General features: G+C 44.5%; 1 protein-coding gene and 1 long non-coding RNA gene across 3 annotated transcripts in view; one reads left to right on the top strand and one right to left on the bottom strand.

The window, feature by feature from the left end:
- The window catches only part of LOC130362764 (uncharacterized), a 29,378-nt gene extending 22,403 nt beyond the window's left edge, over positions 1-6,975 (top strand). Inside the window, exon 3 of the long non-coding RNA XR_008891559.1 lies at positions 6,628-6,975. This is a non-coding gene — a long non-coding RNA (uncharacterized LOC130362764). The remainder of the gene's footprint in view (positions 1-6,627) is intronic.
- ACYP2 (acylphosphatase 2) overlaps positions 1-25,622 on the bottom strand; it is a 189,027-nt gene that overhangs the window by 117,563 nt on the left and 45,842 nt on the right. The window lies entirely within an intron of this gene.

The following is a 25,622-nucleotide window of genomic DNA, read 5'->3' as shown; positions in this document are numbered from 1 at the left end:
TATGGGACTTTAAACAAAAACCCCGACCCTGGCAAATAGGGGTGAGTAAGGGTTTAATCACCTATCCTATGTTTGTTGCTGACATATAAGTAACATGTGTGCCAAGTTTCATGTTAATATCTTTAGCCGTTTGGACGTGATGCTGGAACATACACACACATGCACACACAAACACATTGGCCCTCATTTACTACTAGCTGAGTACCCGGTGTTGCCTGGTTTTTCCTTCCTAATCCTTGTTGGGGAGGAAAATTAACAAAGGAGGAAGCTTTTGACATCATATTCTGTCCTCATATATTGTTCTCATATCCCAACCCCATGTCCCGTCCCCATATCCCGCCCTCATATCCCGACCTCTTTTCTCGACCTCATTTCCCGTCCTCCTATCTTGACCTCATATCCTGTCCTCATATCCCAACCTCATATCCCGTCCTTATGTCCCTTCCTCATATCCTGTCCTCAGGTGGGACTGATTTGTGATGTAGACATTTTAAGATGAAAATAGAAGGGGACATGGCTTTGTGGGACTGGGCATGATTTGCAAGCCAGACCGATGCACAAAAAGTGTAGATCACAAAAGGGTGGGGCTTAAAATGTGGGCGTGACTTTGTGAGATGGGGTTTGGCTTGCCAGCCAGATTGACACATTCACCAGGAGATGCAGAGTGGAGCTTGTGGAGTAAGGTACTGGAAGTCCCATATACTTGCATGGGACTTGAAATAAAAACCAATCTTTTATAAGGGTGTAGGTAAGGGTTAATTTAACTATTATATCTTTTTATTTGACATCTAAGTAATATGTGTACCAGGTGTTATTGAAATATCTCCAGCCTTACGGAAGTTATGTGGGAACATACATTTCCCATTGATTTGTATGGGACTTGCTGTGGCAAATACAAAATGTACAAAAAGGAAAGTTGCAACAGCACTCATTGTCAAAAAATGGAGGCTCTTAGCGCAATTTTTTATCAAAATGTGTCCCCCCATCCACCATGCGGAGGTGGCCTCATATCGGATGGGACCCTAACATGATAACTTGATAACTCACCTCTGCTGTGCATATAGCCTCTGACTGTGTGACATGTTGGATCAGCCATTAACTAAACCACCTCCAGTCTGAGAGGGGTGGGGTGCACGGCTAAAGAGGGTGATCCAGCATTTTCATAAAACCCCAACATATGGTTTCCACAGAAAATGTGGTAGATTTCAGCTGAGGAAAGCCCTACACATCAGAACAGGTGTAAAAAAAAAAAAAGCAAAATGTAGGGAAAGTGAAAAATGTAGGGAAACCTTAGTAAATACCGTGGAAAAAAAATTGCAGGTAATTAAAACCTACAAAGAAACCTACACAACACTCTTAGTAAATTGGGCCATTGAGAATATATATATATGTGTGTGTGTGTGTGTGTGTAAAAATCTATCATTCCTATAATCTGCAGATTACTAGAAAGCATGTAAAGCTATGTTGCACATACAAGCTAAAGAGTCTGTTGTGATAAAGAAATGTCATATGATGGATTGTGATTCCTCCTGATCGTTGCTCCACATATCTTTGCTCAGATCACACATCTTTTACTGTAAAACAACAATAGAGAAACATAGACGCACATACAGTTTGTATTTTGATTTACTTGCCTCTCAGCATAATTTCGAAGACTAACAGGTTGTTAGTATACATTTTGATCAAAAAGTACAAGCCCACTCACCAAGTCAAGGCCACCTAGACAGAGTGGGTCCCTAACCTAACACTGGCATAGCGCCGGGCGGTGACCACTTCCTCCGAGACACCATGGTCACAGGGGGAACGACCCAATGGCCGAGCAGCCCCACTGCCGCCCGACCAAGCCCCTCTGGCAGGGGGCACATGGTGTTCACACTGGTGTGGTGCTTTGTGGCAGCTGTGGGGCTGCCTGCCCTCTGGGTCATTCCTTCTGTGGGCTTGGTGTTGCAGGGACAGTGGTCGCCGCTTGGCACTACACCAGTGTTAGGTTAGGGACCCACTCTGACTAGGTGGCCTTGACGTGGGCTTGTACTTTTTGATCACAATGTATACTAACAATCTGTTGGTTTTTAAAAAATTATGCTGAGAAGCAAGTAGATCAAAATACAAATGGTGGATGTACGGCTATGTTTCTGTTTCTCTATGTTTGTTTTACATTTTTTACTGTATTGTCATCTTAATGCTTCCTATGATGCTGCAAGGAAGCCACTTATTCAAGGAGCTTTTGTAATGAAGGATAAACCATATATTTATTGTACACAAGCCATTGGTGTTTTTTTAAGCTCACGTATAGAAAAACTATTGTTTAGGTTACTGTCACAGAATTTTGCATCCTGTCCTGTCCTGATCAGTTTTTTTTGTGCACCATTTTACATAGCTGATTTTACATAGCTGAAGTATATGGATTCAAATGATGCATTTATATTTGATCTGTATTGCATCCATATTTGCTAAGTATATTCTTCTACTTTGTATCCATTTCTACAGTGTAAATAAATGCCCTGCCTAGAAGACGTCTGTCAGTATTTACTGGACAAAAATACAAATGCAAGTGGGGCTGGATAGGTTGGAAGTTTTGGCTGGGAAGTGGCAGATGAGGTTCAACACTGATAAATGTAAGGTAATGCACATGGGGAGGAAAAATCCGGGCTGGGATTATGTATTAAATGGGAGAACACTTGGGACGACTGACATGGAAAAGGACTTAGGAGTCTTAGTTAACAGTAAATTTAGCTGTAGTGTAAAGTGTCAGGCAGCTGCTGCCAAGGCTAATAAAATCATGGGGGGCATCAATAGGGGCATAGATGCCCATGACAAGGAAATAATTCTACAACTGTACAAATCACTAGTCAGACCACACATAGAATACTGTGTACAGTACTGGGCACCAGTGTACAAGAAAGATATAGTGGAGCTGGAGAGGGTTCAAAGACGGGCAATCAGGGTAATACGGGGAATGGGAGGACTACAATACCCAGAAAGATTATCAGAATTAGAGTTATTTATTTTAGAAATAAGAAGGCTTAGGGGCGACCTAATAACTCTATATAAATATATCAGGGGGCAGTACAGAGATCTCTCCCATGATCTATTTATACCCAGGACTGTATCTATAACAAGGGGGCATCCTCTACGTTTAGAGGAAAGAAGGTTCCTACACCAGCACAGACGGGGATTCTTTACTGTAAGAGCAGTGAGACTGTGGAATTATCTCCCGGAGGAGGTGATCATGGTGAACTCTGTAAAAGAGTTCAAAAAGGGGCTGGGTGCATTTTTTGAGAGTAATAACATTACCGGTTATGTATACTAGATTTATAGGTAAAGAACATTGATCCAGGGATTTATTCTTACTGCCATATTGGAGTCGGGAAGGAATTTTTACCTCTAGTATGAGTGTTTTTTGCCTTCCTCTGGATCAACTCAGTAGGGACTCATTAGGGTTATAGGTTGAACTTGATGGAGTCTGGTCTTTTTTCGACCTTATGAACTATGTTACTATGTTACTAATACTGAAGCTTTACTAATGAAATAATGTTAACATACCAATGGAAATTTAGTTGCAATATGTCCATATTTTGGTTTCATATTATGGACATGTAGCCATACTCATTATGAAACAGGCTTTATACAGTTAGAGATGTATAGTGTAGGCAAACATGTTAAGTGTAACCGGAATAGTTTGGTTATTTTTACTTATCTGCCAGGATCTGTAAATGTATATTTTGTTTATCAATGCTTGCTGAGTAAGCACAGGGCCCCAAAACTGTCATTGAAAGTTGGTGCAACTTACCATTTAAGGGGTTGTCTGCCATGAAAGGGGTACTCACGTGGAAAACTTTTTTTTTTTAAATCAACTGGTGCCAGAAAGTTAAACAGATTTGTAAAAATCATAGCCCTTTTAATTTTCCATCCTAAAAATCCATATTATGGCTTATTTTTTGCATCACCAATTCTACTTTGCCTGTTCATGATATTTAGAGATTCTCTGGTGTCTGGTATTGTGCCAAGGGACTGGCGCAAGGCGAATGTGGTGCCAATCTTCAAAAAGGGCTCTAGGTCTTCCCCAGGAAACTATAGACCGGTAAGTTTAACGTGCATTGTGGGTAAATTGTTTGAAGGACTTATAAAAGATTACATACAGGAATACATAGGGGATAATTGTATTATAAGTGATAGCCAGCATGGGTTTACTAAGGATAGAAGTTGTCAAACCAATCTAATTTGCTTTTATGAAGAGGTGAGTAGAAGCCTTGACAGAGGAATGGCTGTGGATATAGTGTTTCTTGATTTTGCTAAAGCATTTGATACTGTCCCTCATAGACGTCTGACAGGTAAGTTAAGGTCTTTGGGTTTGGAAATTTTAGTTTGTAACTGGATTGAACACTGGCTCATGGATCGTACCCAGAGAGTGGTGGTCAATGATTCGTACTCTGATTGGTCCCCGGTTATTAGTGGTGTACCCCAAGGTTCAGTACTGGGCCCGCTGTTGTTTAATTTATTTATCAATGATATAGAGGATGGTATTAACAGCTCTGTTTCTATCTTTGCAGATGACACCAAGCTTTGTAGCACGGTACAGTCTATAGAGGATGTGCATAAGTTACAAGATGACTTGGATAGACTAAGTGTCTGGGCATCCACTTGGCAAATGAGGTTCAATGTGGATAAATGTAAAGTTATGCATCTGGGTACTAATAACCTGCATGCATCGTATGTCTTAGGGGGGAATAAACTGTCAGAGTCACTGGTAGAGAAGGATCTGGGTGTACTTTTAGATCACAGACTACAGAATAGCATGCAATGTCAGGCTGCTGCTTCCAAAGCCGGCAGGATATTGTCATGTGTCAAAAGAGGCATGGAATCAAGGGACAGGGACATAATACTCCCCCTTTATAAAGTATTGGTACGGCCTCACCTGGAATATGCTGTTCAGTTTTGGGCACCTGTCCATAAAAGGGACACTGCGGAGTTGGAAAGGGTGCAGAGACGCGCGACTAAACTAATATGGGGCATGGATCATCTTAGCTATGAGGAGTGATTAAAGGAGTTACAATTGTTTAGTCTTGAGAATAGACGTTTAAGGGGGGATATGATAAACGTATATAAGTATATTAATGGCCCATACAAAAAATATGGAGAAAAAGTACGTAAATATACCACGTGTGGCCCTAAACTGTTGCGTTGAAATACGACAGGGCTCCGAAGTGAGTGCCATGAGTGCCATTTGATGTCTAAATTAGGGATTTGCATAAGGACTGACCCGGAATGCAAGAATTACACTTGCCACAATTTCAAAATTGTGTTTCCCAAACAGGGTGCCTCCAGCATGCCTGGGCAGTCAATGGCTGTCTGGCAATACTGGGCGTTGTTGCAACAGCTGGAGGCTCCGTTTTGGAAACGGTGCCGTACCAGACGTTTTTCATTTTTATTGGGGGGGGGGGGGGTTACTGTGCAGGGGGTATATGTAGTGTTTTACATTTTATTTTGTGCAGCTGTAGTTTAGTGTAGTGTTTTTAGGGTACATTCACATGGGCAGGGGTTTACAGCGAGTTTCCCGCTGGGAGTTTGAGCTGCAACGGAAAATTTGCTGCATCTCAAACTTGCAGTGAGAAACTCACTGTAAACCCCCGCCCGTATGAATGTACCCTGTACAGCTGTTGCAAAACTACAACTCCCAGCATGCCCTTTGGCTGTCCGTGCTTGCTGGGGGTTGTAGTTATGCAACAGTCGAAGGCACACTGGTAGTTATGCAACAGTCGAAGGCACACTCAGTGTTTCGCAACCAGTGTGCCTCCAGCTGTTACAAAACTACAACTCCCAGCATGTACGGTCTATCAGGTTGCGAAACACTGAGTTGGGTAACAAACTCAGTATTTTGCCACCAGTGTGCCTTCAGCTGTTGTAAAACTACAACTCTCAGCATGCACTTACAGCCAAAGGGCATGCTGGGATTGTATTTATCCAACAGCTGGAGGCACACTACTGCAACTCCCAGCATGCCCTTTGGTAGTTTGCCCACGCTGGGGGTTGTAGTTATGCAATTGCAGGAGGCACACTTTTTCATAGAAGTAGTGATTTCTGCTGTTGCATAATGACAACAACTCCCAGCATGCCCTTTTGTGCATGCTGGGAGTTGTTTCTAAGCTCCTGCTGCTGCTCTGCCGGATCCTGCCTGCCACCACTGCTGTCTCCTCTCCGGGGGCCCCAATGCTGCCACCGATGCCAGGGATCGAGGGCCCCCACTCCAGGTACATACTTCGGAGTAGGGGCAAAGCAGGTTCCATTAGGGACACCCCCACAGCAGGAGTCCTGATTCCATTACCGGCTGACGAATCAGGACGATCGTGAGGTGGCACCAGTGCCACCTCACTCCTGCTGCTATAGGATGATAGGTGCAGTGTCGGACGGCACCTATCACCCTTCTTTTCCGGGTCACCCGGGATGCGATTGACCATTATGGGTATCATATTAGTTAACATTTTAGGACCAATTTAGACCATAAGATACAATACGAACATCATTTAAATGTTATATAATATTTATTTTTGATGACAGATTTTTTTCATACTGAGCATACTAAACCATTGTAAAACAAGGCTGAAAATTCTTTTTATTCTACTTTGAAAGGTCAGGATTTGAGAAGCCCAGAGCCCGTGTAACAGTAACAGCTCTGTGTACTGCAAGCCATCCGGAAAACAGACCTTCTGGCAAATGTGAGACCCTGAACTGACGAAGCAGAAAAGGAATTCTCTCATCTCTAAAAACTTCAACAAGTGATATTTACATCTGCTCCTCTGTAGTTTGGCATATACAAGGTTGTAGTTAAAATGAAGAAACTTCTAGAACTTTTTCTTTTATGTGTTAAGGTGAAATTAAATGTTAAAAATATCTGGTGTGCAGTGCTAAGATTCTCATACTGTTAGCATTAAGACAACTTAAAGTCTACCTTTCACGATAAGCTGCAGCCGGATATACACTGCTCAAAAAAATAAAGGGGACACTAAGATAACACATCCTAGATCTGAATGAATGAACTAATCGTATGAAAGACCTTCGTCTTTACATAGTTGAATGTGCTGACAACAAAATCACACAAAAATTATCAATGAAAATCAAATTTATCAACCCATGGAGGTCTGGATATGGAGTCACAATCAAAATCAAAGTGGAAAACCACACTACAGGCTGATCCAACTTTGATGTAATGTCCATAAAACAAGTAAAAAATGAGGCTCAGTAGTGTGTGTGGCCTCCAAGACATGATGTCCCAGATGTGCTTAATCGGATTCAGGTCTGGGGTACGGGCGGGCCAGTCAATAGCATCAATGCCTTCCTCTTGAGGGAACTGCTTACACACTCCAGCCACGAGGTCCAGCATTGTCTTGCATTAGGAGGAACCCAGGGCCACCCGCACCAGCATATGGTCTCACAAGGGGTGTGAGGATCTCATCTCGGTACCTAATGGCAGCCAGGTTACCTCTGGCAAGCACATGGAGGACTGTGTGGCCACCCAAAGAAATGCCACCCCACACCATTATTGACCCACTGCCAAACGGGTAATGCTGGAGGATGTTGCAGGCAGCAGAACGTTCTCCACGACGTCTCCAGACTCTGTCATGTCTGTCACATGTGCTCTGTGTGAACCTGCTGTTAGGATTCGGCAGGCAGGATGTGGATCCTCTGTGTCAGTGAGGGATTGGCGCGGACCGTGCCGGAGGACCGGTTCTAAGTTGCTACTGGTATTCACCAGAGCCCGCCGCAAAGCGGGATGGTCTTGCAGCGGCGGTAGCAACCAGGTCGTATCCACCGGCAACGGCTCAACCTCTCTGACTGCTGAGATAGGCGTGGTACAAGGGATTAGGCAAGAGCAAGGTCGGACGTAGCAGAAGGTCAGGGCAGGCAGCAAGGATCGTAGTCAGGGGCAATAGCAAGAGGTCTGGAACACTGGCTTGGGATACACAAGGAACGCTTTCTCAAGGCACAATGGCAACAAGATCCGGCCAGGAAGGGAAGGGGAAGTGAGGTTATATAGACAGGTGCACAGGTGGAAGCTAATCAGACTGATTGGGCCAGGCACCAATCATTGGTGCACTGGCCCTTTAAATGTTAAAGAGCCGGCGCGCACGCGCCCTAGGGAGCGGGGCCGCGCGCGCCAGGACAGCACAGACGGGGAACGAGTCTGGTAAGCGGGCCGGGATGCGAATCGCGAGCGGGCGTGTCCCGCATCGCATCACGGCTAGGGTCAGCGGGTCTGACCGGGGCGCTGCGAACAGGAGAACACCTGCTTTCATCTGTGAAGAGCACAGGGTGCCAGTGGCGAATTTGCCAATCTTGGTGTTCTTTGGCAAATGCCAAACATCCTACACGGTGTTGGGCTGTAAGCACAACCCCCACCTGTGGACATCATTCCCTCATACCACCCTCATGGAGTCTGTTTCTGACTGTTTGAGTGGACACATGAACATTTGTGGCTTGCTGGAGGTCATTTTGCAGGGCTCTGGCAGTGCTCCTCCTGCTCCTCCTTGCACAAAAGTAGAGGTAGGAGGCCTGCTGCTGGTTTGTTGCCCTCCTACAGCCTCCTCCATGTCTCCTGATGTACTGGCCTGTCTCCTGTGTCCGCCAATTAACTGAATGCACCACAACATCACGGGCATGCCGATGAATATTGCCTGTACCCAGTATACAGGGACTTGACCCAAGGAACTTCCACCATTATACCAACACTTACAGGCCTCCATTAACAAGTTGTGCACACCTAGGGCCAGGTTACACTGAGACTGCCACACCACTCGCAGCACCAATGATATATTAGGAGCACTAATAGTCCCAGCAAACTACACCTGGGTCATCACATAGCGACTAGATGAATATCTTCAACAGCTGCACCGATTCTTGCCTGTTGAGAAGCGTTAGAAATAGGGTAACCTGCACTTTATTCCTGTATATTTAGGTTATTGTAGGTGATCCTATTGTCAGATTCTCTTTAACCCATTAAGGACATGGCCCATTTTGGTCTTAAATGCACACTGTCAGATATCAAAACTTTTTATGTGTTGTATATCTTGGCAAAACAATAGTTTTTCTAATGTACTTATTTAAAAAATGTTCACATTTTATTAAAGAAAACTACCTTTGAAAATCCCACCACTAGTGGTCCCCATACTTCCTGGGACACTGATGAGTCCCACAGTAGCATGAGGGTGTCCAAGGATCATGGACACAATATGGCTGATTGACAAGGCTGCAGGAGGAACACAACCTGCAGCAACACTGTATAACACAGAGTTTTACCAAACGTGCCTCCAGCTGTTGCAAAACTACAAACCTTAAGCATGCCTGGACAGTCAAAAGGATGTCTGGGCACGCTGGGAGTTGTAGATTTGCAAAAGCTGTAGGCACACAGCTGAAGGCAACACTGCTGCAGAAAAGAGTTATCCAAACACTGTACCTCCAACTATTCAAAAACTACAAGTCCCAGAATTACAGGACGGGCAAATGGGATGATACACATGAATGACATAGGAACATATAGAAAATGAAAACACTGTACTTTTAGCACTTAACCTTTGCACTAATTCAGGAAGATCTAAGTTATACACTTACCATATTGTCTTTGGTGGTAGAGCTCAGGCAATCTCCAATAATCATTGTGTGTGTGTGTACACAGCATAAAACTAAGGAGGAAAGGGTTACAGAGCAGGGCTACCAGGCTCCAGAGAGCAGTGAGTCAGCAGAGTGAGGGAGGGGGAGTAGTCATCACAGTGCAGGCAAGAGAGGGACATGCCCCCTTCCTCTGTGAGCATGAAAAAGTCAGTGGGCAGCTGTAATATGATATTTTTTAGTGAAATATCGATGATAGATACATAAACATGTACATGATCAGGATGAGGTACTAAGTGTTTTTTTGTGGGATTTGACAGGTATGCTTTAAAGCCTCTCTATCACTCATATTTCACAAAAAAAATAGCATATTACAGCTGCTCAATGTCTTTTCCATCTTGTTATAGGGAAGGGTGTGTCCTTCTCTTGCCTGCACTGTGAACACTCCTCCCCCTCCCTCACTCTGCTGACTCACTGCTCTTGGGAGACTGACAGCCTTGCTCTGTAACCATTTCCTCTCTGGATTTATGCTGTACACACACACACACAATGATTATTGGAGATTGCCTGTACTCTACCACCAAAGACAAAAAGACAATATGGTGAGTGTATAACTTAGATCGTCCTATGTCATTCATGCTTAGGCAGTCCTGTGTCATCCTTAGGCAGTCCTGTAATGCCGGGACTTGTAGTTTTGGAAAAGTTGGAGGTATATTGTTTGGATAGCTCTTTTCACAGCGGTGTCACCTTCAGCTGTGTGCCTACAGCTTTTGCAAAACTACATTGCTGCTGCTTGTCTGATAGGAGCCGACACTCACAGTTCTGAAGAGAGCCCTTCAAAGCGGCTTGAGGATTCAGGGCATGCAGAAACGCCCTTTGTATCAGGACACAAGGGCGTACCTGTATGCCCTTGGTCCTTAAGGCTAAGTTTCTACTTGTTTTTTTTTGTGCGTTTTCCCCCCAAAAAACGCCAAAACTGCCCCATGGCAGTTTTTTTATTGAAAAAACGCAGCGGCCAGATGTTAGCTGTAAATCAATGAGAAATAAAAAAAAAAAAAAATGTCCACTTTGCGTTTTTCAGTTTGCCGTTTTTTAAATCCTTTTGGCATTTTTTCACTCTTTTTTGGCATTTTTCAGCTCCCTGGTGGTTTTGCAAAGTCGCAGCATGTTGAGCCTATGGCATTTTTTTCCCTGAAATCATGGCGTTTTTCTCCCATAGAATTCTATGGGAGTAAAAAAAATGCCAAGAAAAATGCCATATGGGTTTTAACTTTGGCATTTTTGAAGGCAGTTTTTATTCTTTTTTGGACTTTAGCGATCCAAAAGATTGATGGAGATACCTTTTTTTAATAAAATTTCGTAGGGTACCATTAAAATATAAGAATAAAAAAGATACAGTAGTGATGGAAAAAATAGCATCTAATGAAATTTTTCTTTTTTATAACAAAATTTTTATAAATTTTTAAAACAGGGATCAATTTATGTGTGCAGGCAGGGACCTAAAAATTTAGCCGACAATAAAAAAATTGAAGTGTGTGTTTTTCACTTATTTTTGCAAAAATTTTTAGGTAGTACTACTACTCCCAGCACGTAACACACTGTTCCATGATGGGAGTAGTAGTAACAGGTGTCAGAAGTTACACTCGCTGCGATCTGTGTATTAATACAGGTATTACAGCTCCTAGCATGGGGCAGAATGTGCTCCATGTTGGGAGTAGTAGTACCGGCAGTTAAGGACAGATCACAACGGGTGTCACTTCTGACACCCAATGCGATTGTCCTATCTATTGCAGAGATGCGGAGCAGCTCTCTACAGCACTCGCATCTCTGCACTATACTCCAGCCAGTGATATGAATAGAATATCACTCATTCATATTTCCCTCTGAGAGCTGTGATTGGCTGCAACCATCTGGCCAATCCCCACTCTGGGCAGAAAATATGAATGAATTTCTATTCACATCACTGGCTGGCCCGGAGTATAGTGCAGAGATGTGAGCACTGTATAGAGCCGCTCTGTATCTCTGCTATGTTATGGACGATCGCATCAGGTGTCAGGAGTGAAACACACACTTTATTAAAAATTAATTACAATTTTGCTATATAATTTTTTTTCCATCACTACTGCACCCAACAAATTTTGAAAAAAAAACGTCAAAGGGGCCAAAAATGCAATTTCTACTCAAAGACAAAAAACGCAAGAAAAAAACGCCAAACACAGAAAAATGCTGTGGCGTTTTTTCTGTCATATTTTTTTTTTTGGGGGGGCACATAAAAAAACAGTAGAGACTTAGCCTAACAGGTTAAATTTCACCGCCGCTTCTGATTTTGTGAATTGCTCTGAGATTTGACGGAGGTCCCATAGACTTGCATGCGACTTCCGGCAAATAGGACTGCAGACCATGATAGTCTCAGAGCAAGTAGTGGGATCAGAAGCAGGCACAAAATTAAAGCAAATATCCTACAGTCTGGATCATTATTAGAGGTTCACTTTTAACAAGATATAAGAGGTGTAAAACCAATGTTATGTACTACAGGTTTACCAAAATCTTCACAGGGTAAGGATTCACACAGAACACTTAGGAACAAACCAATTTCATACACAGGACATGATTAACTGATTACAAAGTGTTTCCCCTGCTAGGGTGCTAAGATGTCATCTGTGTGGGGGAAATTCAGCAGAAAGTTTTTCTTTTCTCTGCAGCGCCACCACAGAGGGAAATTAAGCATCGCACAGTGTTTATCTAAATTAATAGGTTTTCTATGTATCGCAGGACAGGACAGGACAGGACAGGTCATCCAGAGCAAGAGATGCCCAATACAACTGCTCTCCACTCCATCCACATATAAGGATAATAATAATGGCAATTCCTCAGAATTATAACTCAGTAACTCAGAATTCCCTAATAGGTTCAATGAATGTTTTTTTTATTTTTTTTTTAACTGAATTATCCCTTTAATAACCTAATGGCAGGAATAATTCCCATGGTTTTAAAATATTGCATTATAGTTTGCAGCAAAAGAACAATCCTGTAAGTCATGACATTAGGCCAGGAGAGAATTTTCAGTATTAAAAGACATTGCAAATTAACATTATGGTGAAACTAAGCATCCACCAGAATGGTGCCGATCCAAGGAAGTAGATGTCATTAGGAACACTCAGACACATTTATCAAGAGAAATGGCCTCTCTCTGCACCAGATTTCCAGGGTAATTGGGTAATACAATATTTATACCCTCCAACTCTACAAAGTCTTGATATGCAGGCACATTGTACTTCAATGACTGAAAGGGACTATACTGTCTCTGTAACAATCAATAGTTCTGCTTCCATTTAAATCCACAATGATTTGCAATAAAGGCTTCACAGAGGCATAGAAATGCCAGGAAATGATTCCATGTCCTCTCAAACATATATTGTAACAGCATTGAAGAGGTGATACATTATTGGCAAATGGACAATTGACAACTTTAGGGCCAATAGGGGAGTGTAATGAAAACCTGTGCAGAGGAAAAGTTGATCAGTTTCCCATAGCAACCAATCAGATTGCTTTTTTCATTTTTCAGACGCCTTTTAAGAATTATCCTCGGCACAGGATAAATCTCCCCTAATAATGTTCCCATCTGATTTTAAAACCAAACTTTAGCCAAAAGGAATCACTGTCAAGTTATCTATCTACCTGAAATTTGTGTCAAATATTTATTCCCAACTCCACCAAAATCATGGTCACTTAGCGCTCAGTCATACAAACATGTTTATTTCAATTAAGAAAGATGAATAATCCAATGTCAGGCATCATACATCTTAGGGAAGATCCCAATAAACACTGACTTAGGCAGAGATAGGTTTTATCTCATTTGTATCGTAAGCTTAACCCCTTGGGGACGGAGGGTTGTTCCGTTTTTGCACTTTCATTTTTTCCTCCTTACCTTTTAAAAATCATAACTCTTTAAATTTTGCACTTAAAAATCCATATGATGGTTTATTTTTTGTGCCACCAATTCTACTTTGAAATGACATCAGTCATTTTACCCAAAAATCTACGGTGAAACGGAAAAAAAAAATCATTTTGTATTGATCAGACTTTTTTCTTCAAATTCAAAAAAGGGTTTTATTAAGAGCATAAATTGGTGACAGTACAATCAGCGAGTACAATATCAAATAAACAAGGTACAAAAAGAAAGTCCGGTGGCCAGGGGAGGCCCAATGGACAGCGATTCAATCAGCAAACACAAACCATGTAATTTGTCATAGAACAAAGGAAACAATAATAACAAGTTTCCATATGAAACAGTGCAGCAGACATTCTAAGAGCACTAGGTAAAGTCCCGGACACAGGGGCCAGGACGTCTCAGATAAATCAGGTACGGACCATAATGCAAATTCCGATAACAACAACAAATGTTCCAGTTGAATCACATGGCATAAGGATAACGAACAAAGACAAGCAAGTACAGACAGAACAAAAAAGAGAACACCAGAAAGGGGGGAGGCGCGGGAAGGAGGTAAAAATGTGAGACATAAAACAGTAGGGGAAAGATACAATAAAGAGGAATAGCAGCAAAAGGAAGAGGAGTTGGGGGTCAGCGGAGGTCACAGCACCTCACAGGGTTGGTACACAACTCTAGATCACAATCCCAGCACTGGCGGGATATCACAAGGATCTGCATCCCTGGGTGGAGCAAAACTACACCCATGGGAGCCAAGTGGTCTCAACACGCACAGCATTCTTGGGGCGGATTGACATTAGCTCCTCCATTTGACGCGAGTTGGCGATCTCCGCCAGCCACTCGTCCAAAGTAGGAGGGTCCACGGACCGCCACCTTTGGGGAATTACCGCCTTCGCAGCCTGAAGGAGGTGCCTCGCCAGAGACTTTTTGCACTTAGCCTGCGCCATAGGAAACATGAAGAGCAGGGCAGATGAAGGAGTCTGGGGAACACCAATCCCTGTAACCTCCCGAACAACCCGGAGGACCGATTGCCAAAATGTAGCGAGCTTAGAGCATCTCCACCAAACATGCGTCATAGTACCCTCCTCCACACCACATCTCCAACAAATGCTGGGGACCGAGGGATACCAGCGGTGAAGTACCGCCGGTACACGGTACCAGTGGGTGAGAATTTTGTAACACGTTTCTTGTGCTTTGGTGGCCACCACTGCTTTATGGGTCAAAAAGAAACATTTGGCCCAGGCCTCAGGGATGAATGTCACTCCCAATTCCATCTCCCAAGCGGTGCAATAGTTAGGTACAGCATGCGAGCGCTGTGATAACAAGAGATCGTAGAGAATGGAGATGGAGTGGCGAGGGTATGACGAAGCAAGGCACAGGCGTTCAAAGGGTTGCAGATCCCTGTCCAGGGCAAAGTGAGCAGGGATGGAGGAATAAAAATGGCGTAGCTGCATATAGGCAAAGGGGGCCCTGGCGGAAGAAGGGCGACCCTCCAACAGGACTTCCAAGGGTTTCAACTGACGTGCAGTCAGAACATGTCGAAAGCGTAGAGGGGCTGATCAGACTTTTTATACCTTTTTTAATTATATAAAAAGTGACCAAAAATACGCTATTTTGGACTTTGGAATTTTTGGCGCGTACGCCGTTGACCGTGCGGTTTAATTAACAATATATTTTTATAATTCGGACATTAACGCATGCGGCGATACCTCATGTTTATTTTTATTTACAAAGTTTTTATTTTTTAACCTCTTAAGGATGTAGGGCGTACCTGTACACCCTATGTCCGATCCCGGTAAATAAAACGGGGTCATAGCCGGGACCCTGGGCTAATAGCGTGCGGCACCAATTGTTGTGCCGCACGCTATGAAAGTGAAAGCTTCCCGGCAGCTCATTCGGGCTGATCGAGATCATCGAGATAAAATCGCGATGTCCCGATCAGCTAGCACGTGAGCGGAGGTCCCCTTACCTTGCTCCGTGGCGTCCGATCGGCGATTGATTGCTCCAAGCCTGAGATACAGGCTTGAGCAATTGGCCGCCTATAACACAGATCAATGCACAGCTATGGCTTTGCAGTGAACATTGCAAAAGATCAGTGTGTGCAGTGTTATAGTCCCTATGGGAGCTATATCACTGCAAAAAAAAAGTGAAAAAAAAAGATAATAAAAGTAATTTAACCCTTTCCCTAATAAAAGTTTGAATCAACCCCTTTTCCCATAAAAAAAAACAGTGTAAATAAAAATAAACATATGTGGTATCGCCGCGTGCGGAAATGTCTGAATTATAAAAATATATAGTTAATTTAACCACATGGTCAATGGCGTACGCGCAAAAAAATTCAAAAGTCCAAAATAGCGTATTTTTGGTCACTTTTTATATCATAAAAAAAATGTATAAAAAGTGATCAAAAAGTCTGATCAAAACAAAAATGGTACCGATAAAAATTTCAGATTACGGCACAAAAAATTAGCCCTCATACCACTCCGTATGCAGAAAAATAAAAAAGTTATAGGGGTCAGAAGATGATAATTTTTAACGTAAACATTTTCCTGGATGTAGTTATGATTTTTTTCAGAAGTACGACAAAATCAAACCTATGTAAATAGGGTATTATTTTAACCGTATGGACCTACAGAATAAAGATAATGTGTTCTTTTTACCAAAAAATGCGTAGAAACGGAAGCCCCCAAAAGTTACAAAAAGCATTTTTTCTTCAATTTTGTCGCACAATTAATTTTTTTCTATTCCGCTGTGGATTTTTTGGTAAAATGACACATGTCACTGCAAAGTAGAATTGGTGGCGCAAAAAATAAGACATCATATGGAATTTTATGTCCAAAATTGAAAGCGTTATGATTTTTAGAAGGTGATGAGGAAAAAAATGAAAATGCAAAAACGGAAAGCGTCCTTAAGGGGTTAAATGGGAAAAGGGGGGTGAACTTTTATTAGGGAAGGGGATTAAATGATATTTATTCACTTTTTTTTGCAGTGTTATAGCTCCCATAGGGACCTATAACACAGCACACACTGATCTTTTACACTGCTATCGTTACTGCACAGAGAAGACTCACTCCGTGCGTAATGACCAGCGATACAAGGGCTGGAGCATCGTTACATCGCGGCTCTGCCCCTCGTGACGTCATGGCCCACCCCCTTAATGCAAGTCTATGGGAGGGGGCCTGATTGCCGCCATGCCCCCTCCCATAGACTTGTATTGAGGGGCGGGCCGTTATGTCATGAGGGGGCGGAGCCGTGATGTAACGATGCTCCAGCCCCTGTATTGCCCATCATTACGCACGGAGCGAGTCTGCTCTGTGCAGTAATGATAGTGGGTGCTGCAGCCGAGATCCCAGGGGCCCCAGTAGCGGGACCCCGGCGATCTGACATGTTATCCCCTATCCTTTGGATAGGGGATAAGATGTCTAGGGGTAGAGTACCCCTTTAACCCCTTAAGGACGCAGGACGTAAATGTACGTCCTGGTGAGGTGGTACTTAACGCACCAGGACGTACATTTACGTCCTAAGCATAACCGCGGGCATCGGAGCGATGCCCGTGTCATGCGCGGCTGATCCCGGCTGCTGATCGCAGCCAGGGACCCGCCGGCAATGGCCGACGCCCGCGATCTCGCGGGCGTCCGCCATTAACCCCTCAGGTGCCGGGATCAATACAGATCCCGGCATCTGCGGGAGTTCGCGATTAAAATGAACGATCGGATCGCCCGCAGCGCTGCTGCGGGGATCCGATCATTCATAACGCCGCACGGAGGTCCCCTCACCTTCCTCCGTGCGGCTCCCGGCGTCTCCTGCTCTGGTCTGTGATCGAGCAGACCAGAGCAGAAGATGACCGATAATACTGATCTGTTCTATGTCCTATACATAGAACAGATCAGTATTAGCAATCATGGTATTGCTATGAATAGTCCCCTATGGGGACTATTCAAGTGTAAAAAAAAATGTAAAAAAATGTAAAAGTAAAAGTAAAAAAAAAGTGAAAAATCCCCTCCCCCAATAAAAAAGTAAAACGTCCGTTTTTTCCTATTTTACCCCCAAAAAGCGTAAAAAACATTTTTTATAGACATATTTGGTATCGCCGCGTGCGTAAATGTCCGAACTATTAAAATAAAATGTTAATGATCCCGTACGGTGAACGGCGTGAACGAAAAAAAATTAAAAAAGTCCAAAATTCCTACTTTTTTAATACATTTTATTAAAAAAAAATTATAAAAAATGTATTAAAAGTTTTTTATATACAAATGTGGTATCAAAAAAAAGTACAGATCATGGCGCAAAAAATGAGCCCCCATACTGCCGCTTATACGGAAAAATAAAAAAGTTATAGGTCATCAAAATAAAGGGATTATAAACGTACTAATTTGGTTAAAAAGTTTGTGATTTTTTTTAAGCGCAACAATAATATAAAAGTATATAATAATGGGTATCATTTTAATCGTATTGACCCTCAGAATAAGTAAACGTAAAAACGTAAAACGTAAAAATTAAATTGTCTGAGTCCTTAAGGCCAAAATGGGCTGAGTCCTTAAGGGGTTAAGGAGTATATTCAACAATTTTTTTTTTTTATGTGTGTTTTTTTATGCCACTTTTTTATGGTGGTGGTTTGCGCCATTTTAAGGGTGTTGCACCAAATTGTGTGCCTTTTTAAAGTTGCATTTACATAAATTCCTGACCACTGCAAAAACCTGACTCAAAACACGCATACCACAGCCAAGCACAGGAATGTGCGTATATGAAAAGTAAAAAAAAAAGGCGCAAAAGACACACTGCGCCAAAATATTGAGACAATTTTATCCAAGAAAACAAGGGTAAAATGCTTCATAAATACCCCCCTATGTACAAAACGCACAACCTCAAGTACATAGGAAGCAGACAGGCATTGGTTGAAGTGGGGGCGCCTTCTCCACTGTTAGGTAGGGAAAGTCTTTATATAGGGCTACATAGAGAGAGATAACCTTCAGGACTTCTATTTTATATTACTATATATTGTATATTATATTGGTTTATTCATTCTGCAGCAGCTCCCTGCATCTAAGGATATAAAGGATATACAGCACCGTCACCGCAGAAATGTGAGTCTGTATTTTTTTATTTTTTACATTATTATAAGGTATCAACAGTGATATTTGATTTTATTATACTATTACTGGGGCTTGACAGTTGTAGTCTCATGTGTTCTAACATGTAATAGTGTGGCCCTGTGCTTTTGTTTTCAAATACTTACCCAATTTTTGATTGTCTGTAAATTTTTTGTAACCTTACCGCTATATTTTCATATAAGTAAGTTAGCCAAGTTGTTATAGCCCAATCTGAGGACAGGTGTGGCTCTGTTTTAGGAAGAAACTAGCTCTGTGCTTCTCATCCTGGATCACCCCTTTCAATACTTTAAAGGGGTACTCCGGTGGAAAACATCTTTTTGTGGTAGAGGGTGTGATGCAAAGGGCAGATGGAATTACCCTAGGGGCAGATGGCATTAACCCCTTTTATTTGTGACACCAGGGCATGGTTTATACTCGATACCACCCGAATGTATACTTCTAGGTCCTGGGCTAGGCATGGGGGCAATAATGACTCTGATGCCAAGTTACGGATAACAGTAGCTTTACTGAGGGTAGACAGATGGTAAAGTCTGTACAGTTCACCCAGGACCCACGAAGGTGACCAGTGACACAGAGACCTTAAGGGCTTGCTGGGACTTGTAGTAGATGGGGTCAATTTAATGCAGACCACGTTGACTTGACAAATGGTGACTGACTTGACTTGACTGATGACTGACAATACTGAGACTGTGGCTGCTTGTGGCTGCAGACTGGACTTGAGGCCTCCTATGACTCTGGACACACTCTAGGACTCGACTTGACCTCAGCAAAGACTTGTAAGGAAAGAGAGAGAAGCTAGCTCCACCCAGGGCTTATATGGGGGGAGACTAACAGGCAGCCCTTTGGTCACCCCTGGGATCACCTGGTCATTGGTACTTCCTGGGTAACAATCACATGACAAGTCACATGGTAAACAGTCTTAAAGTTACAACGCTTTATGAACACATTACATGGTATAATACATTAGAAATATATTTCCATGGGGGAACAGATGCAAGGGGGCCCAGGGGACACTTTAGGGAGGCTGCTGGACAGGGCAGCAGGAGTACCGGGTAACACCTCCTGTACTGGGTCACCACAAACTCCCCCTCTTGAATACAGCCGTCCTTGGTGCACCAGTTCTGTAGGGCAGACAACTAAGTGGCCACTGAGGCCTAGTGACAGTTCCTGGGGCATATTGGTATAAAATGTCCTTCACAGGTCTGGATAGTTAATAACAACAGGGGTACGTAGCACTTTAGAAATGTCCATACATGCTCCATTGGAAAATAAATTGGTAGACACACAGGATTCATTACACTCTAGACACAAACACATAAATTGCGGATTGGGCTGCCAGAGGCTATTTAACCAATGCCTTAGCTACTGGGTCCCTTCGGTACTAAAACACTTCTCCCCAGAACTCTATACATATTTTATACAACACAGTATTGTTACCTCTATATACAGCATTTCTGTCACTCTACGTGCTTTACTTAAGTTGCAGGGGAACCCTCTGTCCAGGAGAGCACCCTGTACACGGGGACAGGAAAAATGTTTGATACATATAAACATTTTGACAATATGGACTGGTAATGGAAACGTTAGATACAGTCCTGACTAGACATTTTGACTAACTCATATGTACATTATATATAGACTGACTAAATTAGTTGGACCATGTGCGATACTGTTTTTACTCCCTATATCTAGTGGGAAGCTGTCCTTGAGTAGACCTTTGGGATCTACGCAACACAACCTCAGGGGAATCTGGAACTCTTGCGTCTTCTGGAGCTCTTGGGACTTCCAAGGCCGCAGCTGGTTCGTCCTCAGCGAACTCAGGAGCTGGTATTAATTCAGGAATGGTAGGGCTCAGAGTCGCTGGCATCTGCGTTGGAGACAGAGTTGGTTCTCTAGAGACTGGTGTATAAACCAGAGCCAAAGGTGACAAGACTGGCACTGGTGTAGAGACTAGAGTAGGTTGAACCAGCCCCGGTGCTGGTGAGACACAGAAGATCACAGGCTGGGTAGGAGAAAACATGGGGAAATCCATGGATGGGTGGATTCCCTCGCCTGGAGCGTACTCTCTCACAGGTCTGACAGCTGGAGGAGGTGGCGCTGGAAGCACTGGTAGATCTTCTTTCAGACACAACTTGATACCATTTCGATGAACAACATACCCAAGCTTTTGTACTTCGCATACATCAGAGCCCGGATAGGGTATGGCCGTCACCGTGTACGGTTCTGTCTGCCAGATAGAGTCTAACATGTGGGTCCTTGGAAACTTCCGCAGCCAGACTTTATCGCCCAATTGAAGTGGTTTGGCAGAAGCATGATGGTTATAATCCTCCTGTTGTCTCTGCTAAGCCTCGCCCATCTTTTTGCTGACAATTTCTTTGGCCTCTTAGATTCTTCTCTGGTGGTCAGAGACCCACTCCAGGGAGGCTTGCAGAGAGTTGTTGAACAGGGCTTGAAGCCCAAATGTTTGGTCATTAGGCAGCTGCCCATGTTGCCCCATCATCAAGTAGAAAGGGGTGTGTCCCGTAGAACAATGGACGGTGTTATTATAGATCTCCAATAGTTCGGGCATCAGTCGGGGCCACTCTTCTTGTCTTGATATAGAGGCTGCTTGCAACATGTGGATAAAGACTTGATTGATGCGCTCATAAAGCCCGTTCCCCTGGGTGGTGGTAAGCAGTAGACCAGTATTCCTTGCAGGCATGGAATTGACACAGCTCTTGAAAGAGTTGGGCCTCGAAGGCCGTACCATGGTCTTCAGGACAGACTCCAGACACCCAAGAGTTTGCACCCAATTGGAGTAGAACATCTGGGCTGATGTCTTGGCTATGAGGTCATTAACGGGTACAACGACAACCCATTTAGAGTAGTGATCCACCATGGTGAGAGCATAAGTGTACCCGGTGTTACGCTATGCGCTCTGGCCACACACGCTGGCCGTGAGCGCATGGTCCCCTTACCTTCTGCTGCCAACGGGGCTGGGACTCGCATCGCGGGACATGCCCGCATGCGAGTCCCAGTCCGTCACTCTCCGGGTGTTTCTCCTGCTTCTGCCTCAGCCTCTCTGCTACGGCACATGTGTCCCCGTCCCTTAGGGCATGCGCGCACCGGAGCTTTAAGATTTAAAGGGCCAGTATGCTCATTAGTGTAATCCACCTGTGGCTTGTTCATAAATTCCTCCACCCTCCTCAGTTCTCTGCCGGATCTTTGTTACCTTGTTCCCTAGAGAAAGCGTTCCATTGTATTGCCTTGCCGTGTACCAGATCTCCTGCTTTTGTAACTTGTGTGGTGTCCCGGTACCGTATCCTATACGTTACCTGTATAGAGGTCCCCATAGTCAGAGTCCCTAGGACATCGGGGTCCCTCTTGTCTAGTTTTCCCCTTGTCACCTCTCACTTAGTCAGTCAATATATAGTGATTCTATTTATATAACTATAGGTATAGAAATGTATATATTTAGTTATGTACCTGTTCGCAGCGTAGCAGGACTTGTGGGTCACGTGATCAGGTAGAAACTCTATGGTTTTTGCTTTAGGACCTTTGGAGGTTCCTGTGACGTATGCACCCACCATGCATTGTAACGGTGAGTGACAGCTGACACGGACCAATCCAAAACGGCCCTGCCCATATAAGGGAGCGGTGGCCATTACTCGCTCTCTTTCCTCGTGGGCTGCTGATGAAGGAGGATCTGCGCGGCTGTCATCAGCAGTGACTAGGCCCAAACCTTGCGGCCACGGCCATCTTACAGAACTGTGAGTTATCTCAATCCCTGTTAACTCTGCAAGATCAATGGACCTAAACAGACCCCTAAATCCGGACGGATCTCTGCACCAATCCTAATAATCCTTTGGATAAGTCAATGGTCAGCAGCATCTGTCAATCACTGCCGTGCTGTATAGAGACTGTATTGCTAAGACTGTTGCTGTTAATTGGATGTACCGCAAGTACCTCAGTAAAGTTTATGCAAGTTCAAGTTCACCTCTATTGTGGACCTTCATTAATTTAAGCACGCACCTATCGTTTTTGGGAAGGGTGGCGATAGGCCTAAGATTTACCTCAGCATATTAACCCTCACCCTGGCATCACGAGTGACAGGGGTTAAATTAACCCCTCATATACCGAAGCAACACCCCAACTACACTACACCCCAAGGCAGTTACCACAAAGCCTTTTTGGCATCGCACGAACAGGATTCGGGTGTGTGCCTACTACTGTTGCCACTAGTGAAGTTGTACTCCACCCCAGAAAGTAACGGATTTTATTCATGTGTCGCAGACCACATTATCTTTTACAAGAGCGGTGCATGTGGTGTAACTTGCAAGGGGGCCACGCGAAAAGTAAGGGGGGAGGCGAAAATTTTTCTGCAACTAAGATGTGTAAACTGCGCAATGAGTTCATGCTGCGATCCTCTGGTTCGGTCAGCATTGGCGGAGCTAAACTGCTGCCAGAAAAACGTGCGAAGAAGGCCCGCGCTGCGCCACGACCCGCCCCTGGGCGTGGCTACCAAGTTGCTGTGTCACAGCCAAAAGGGAACTTGGAGACACAGGAGTTGTTTCTGGGAGAACCGGAAGTCGGGGCTGCACCGATGACATCCTTCCTGCCGGCCGCCATTTTGGGGAAGCCCACTATAAAAGACACCACGCACAGCGACCTCTTCAGTCTGCACAGGGAGCCGGAGAGTACAGACATGGCGGAGAGCAGTGTTCCACGTGGTGAAGTTGGCAAAATGGCGCCGGAAAAGCGGAAAGTTGTGGCAGTCGCAGCCCGACTTTTCCAAGAACTTGCTGACCGTCTGCAGCCTGCAATCTTCCCCCACTGCCTGATGATGATGACGATTGGCCAGAGACACCTCCAGCGGAGAGCGCAAAGACACCTGGAGGTGCATCGCCGGTGAGATTGTCCCCTCACCACAGAACTTGGGGCTCGTGGGCTGAGATCCCATCGGAGGAGTCTGCAGTGAGTACCCCGCCAGAGGCAGACTTTTCTTCCTCCTCCAGCCCTGAAGCTATACCCCGATCAAATTTGCCAAGTGCACGACCGTGCTCACCAGATTTGCCCCAGTGGATCTTTGGGGAAGCCACTCCCACCAATTCCAACCGCACAAAGGGAAAGGGCCCGTCAAGAAGCCGAGCTGGCTGAATTGATGGAAAGATTAAAGGAAATCTGTCATCAGAATCACCCGCACTAAACCTGTTACACAGGCTTGTAGTTCGGGTGATCCTGATTAAAACGCTTCTTACCTGGTTAAAAATGGTTCAGCGGTTCTTCAGATATCTTTATTTTTAGTTTTCTGTTATTCCCTGGCTTGGGACTCAGTGGGAGGTGTTATCATCTCGGACTCGGCCACACGTCTTTCTAGCTGGGCGGAGCTGCCGCCCGGCTCATGAATATTCATGAACTTATCGTCGTGGTCTAACTCCTTTTTCTAGGTCTGGTGCATGAGGATAAGGTCATGAATATTCATGAGCCGGGCGGCAGCTCCGCCCAGCTAGAATGACGTGTGGCCGAGTCCCAGATGATAACACCTCCCACTGAGTCCCAAGCCAGGGAATAACAGAAAACTAAAAATAAAGATATCTGAAGAACCGCTGAACCATTTTTAACCAGGCAAGAAGCGTTTTAATCAGGATCATCCGCACTACAAGCCTGTGTAACCGGTTTAGTGCGGGTGATTCTGATGACAGATTTCCTTTAAAGGCCCGACACAGAGAACTGTACACCCCTAAGCATGTGCATTTGCCTCCTGAAGAAAGAATTCGCTACCAGGAGAACACTAAAGAGATGGAAGCTTTATTCATCCGCAAATGGGACTGTCCCTGAGAAGGGAAGGAGCCTCTGGAATGACGAAGAGCAACTGTGGCCAAGTTCGACAAGGTCAGAGGTTATGGGACACTCCTAGATTGCCACACAGGGCAAACCATCCTTGCAAAAGCCGCAAGTACCTCAGTAAAGTTTATTCAAGTTCACCTCTATTGTGGACCTTCATTCATTTAAGCACGCACCTATTGTTTCTGGGAAGGGTGGCGATAGGCCTAAGATTTACCTCAGCATATTAACCCTCACCCTGGCATCACGAGTGACAGGGGTTAAATTAACCCCTCATATACCGAAGCAACACCCCAACTACACTACACCCCAAGGCAGTTACCACACTTGACCTTGCTCCTCTGCCGCCTGCCTACTGAACTCCTGCTACGTCCTGACTACGCTACTGTGCCGCCTGCCCTGACCTTCTGCTATCCAGACTACGAGTTGCCTCATCCCTCCTGTGCCTCACATCTCTTCAGCTGCCTGTGTGGTTGAGCCATGCCAGGGGTAGCGACCTGGGTGTCGCCTGCAGCTGCAAGTCCATCCTGCTTTGCAGCGGGCCCTGGTGAAAACCAGCGGCACCTTAGACTCTGCTCCCTGGTACGGTCCGAGTCATCTGCCACACAGGTCCAGCGGTTCCACATACACTGGAGTTCCTGTCTTCAGAAATGTGAGTGTTACACCCGGACCGGGTAGGAGACAACTTGACATGGTCTAGCGAGACCAACTGGTTAGGCCTTTCACTCTGGATGGAATGGAGGGGTGCTTTTGCGTCCTTGCGCACGTTGGTGACGTTACAGACAGCACATTCACTGCACCTTTTGTCGCTCCACATTCTGATCCAATAGAATCTTCGCCTGACAGTAACTTCGGTCTTGTGGACTCCAAAGTGTCCCACCACACCAGGACAAGAAGTTTCAACTTGAATGAGCTGTAATTTGCATCGCTCTTCTCTGCTTCTTGCAGGTTATGACTGGCATAGGAAATTACTCGCTCTTGCCCTTCCTGGAATTGGGACAGGGCAGCTCCCTGAGTCCCTGACCAAAACTGGCATCAGTATACAGCCGGAGCGGCTGGCTGTAGTCTGGATATGCCAAGATGGGTGGTTCTGTTAGACATTTGAGAGCTCGAAACCTTGTCTCGTGCTCTTCGGCCCA

Source organism: Hyla sarda, chromosome 3 (genome assembly GCF_029499605.1).
Source record: "Hyla sarda isolate aHylSar1 chromosome 3, aHylSar1.hap1, whole genome shotgun sequence".
Taxonomy (NCBI): Eukaryota; Metazoa; Chordata; class Amphibia; order Anura; family Hylidae; genus Hyla; species Hyla sarda.
Note: the sequence above shows the minus strand (reverse complement) of the source record. Positions and strands in the feature narration are given on the sequence as shown.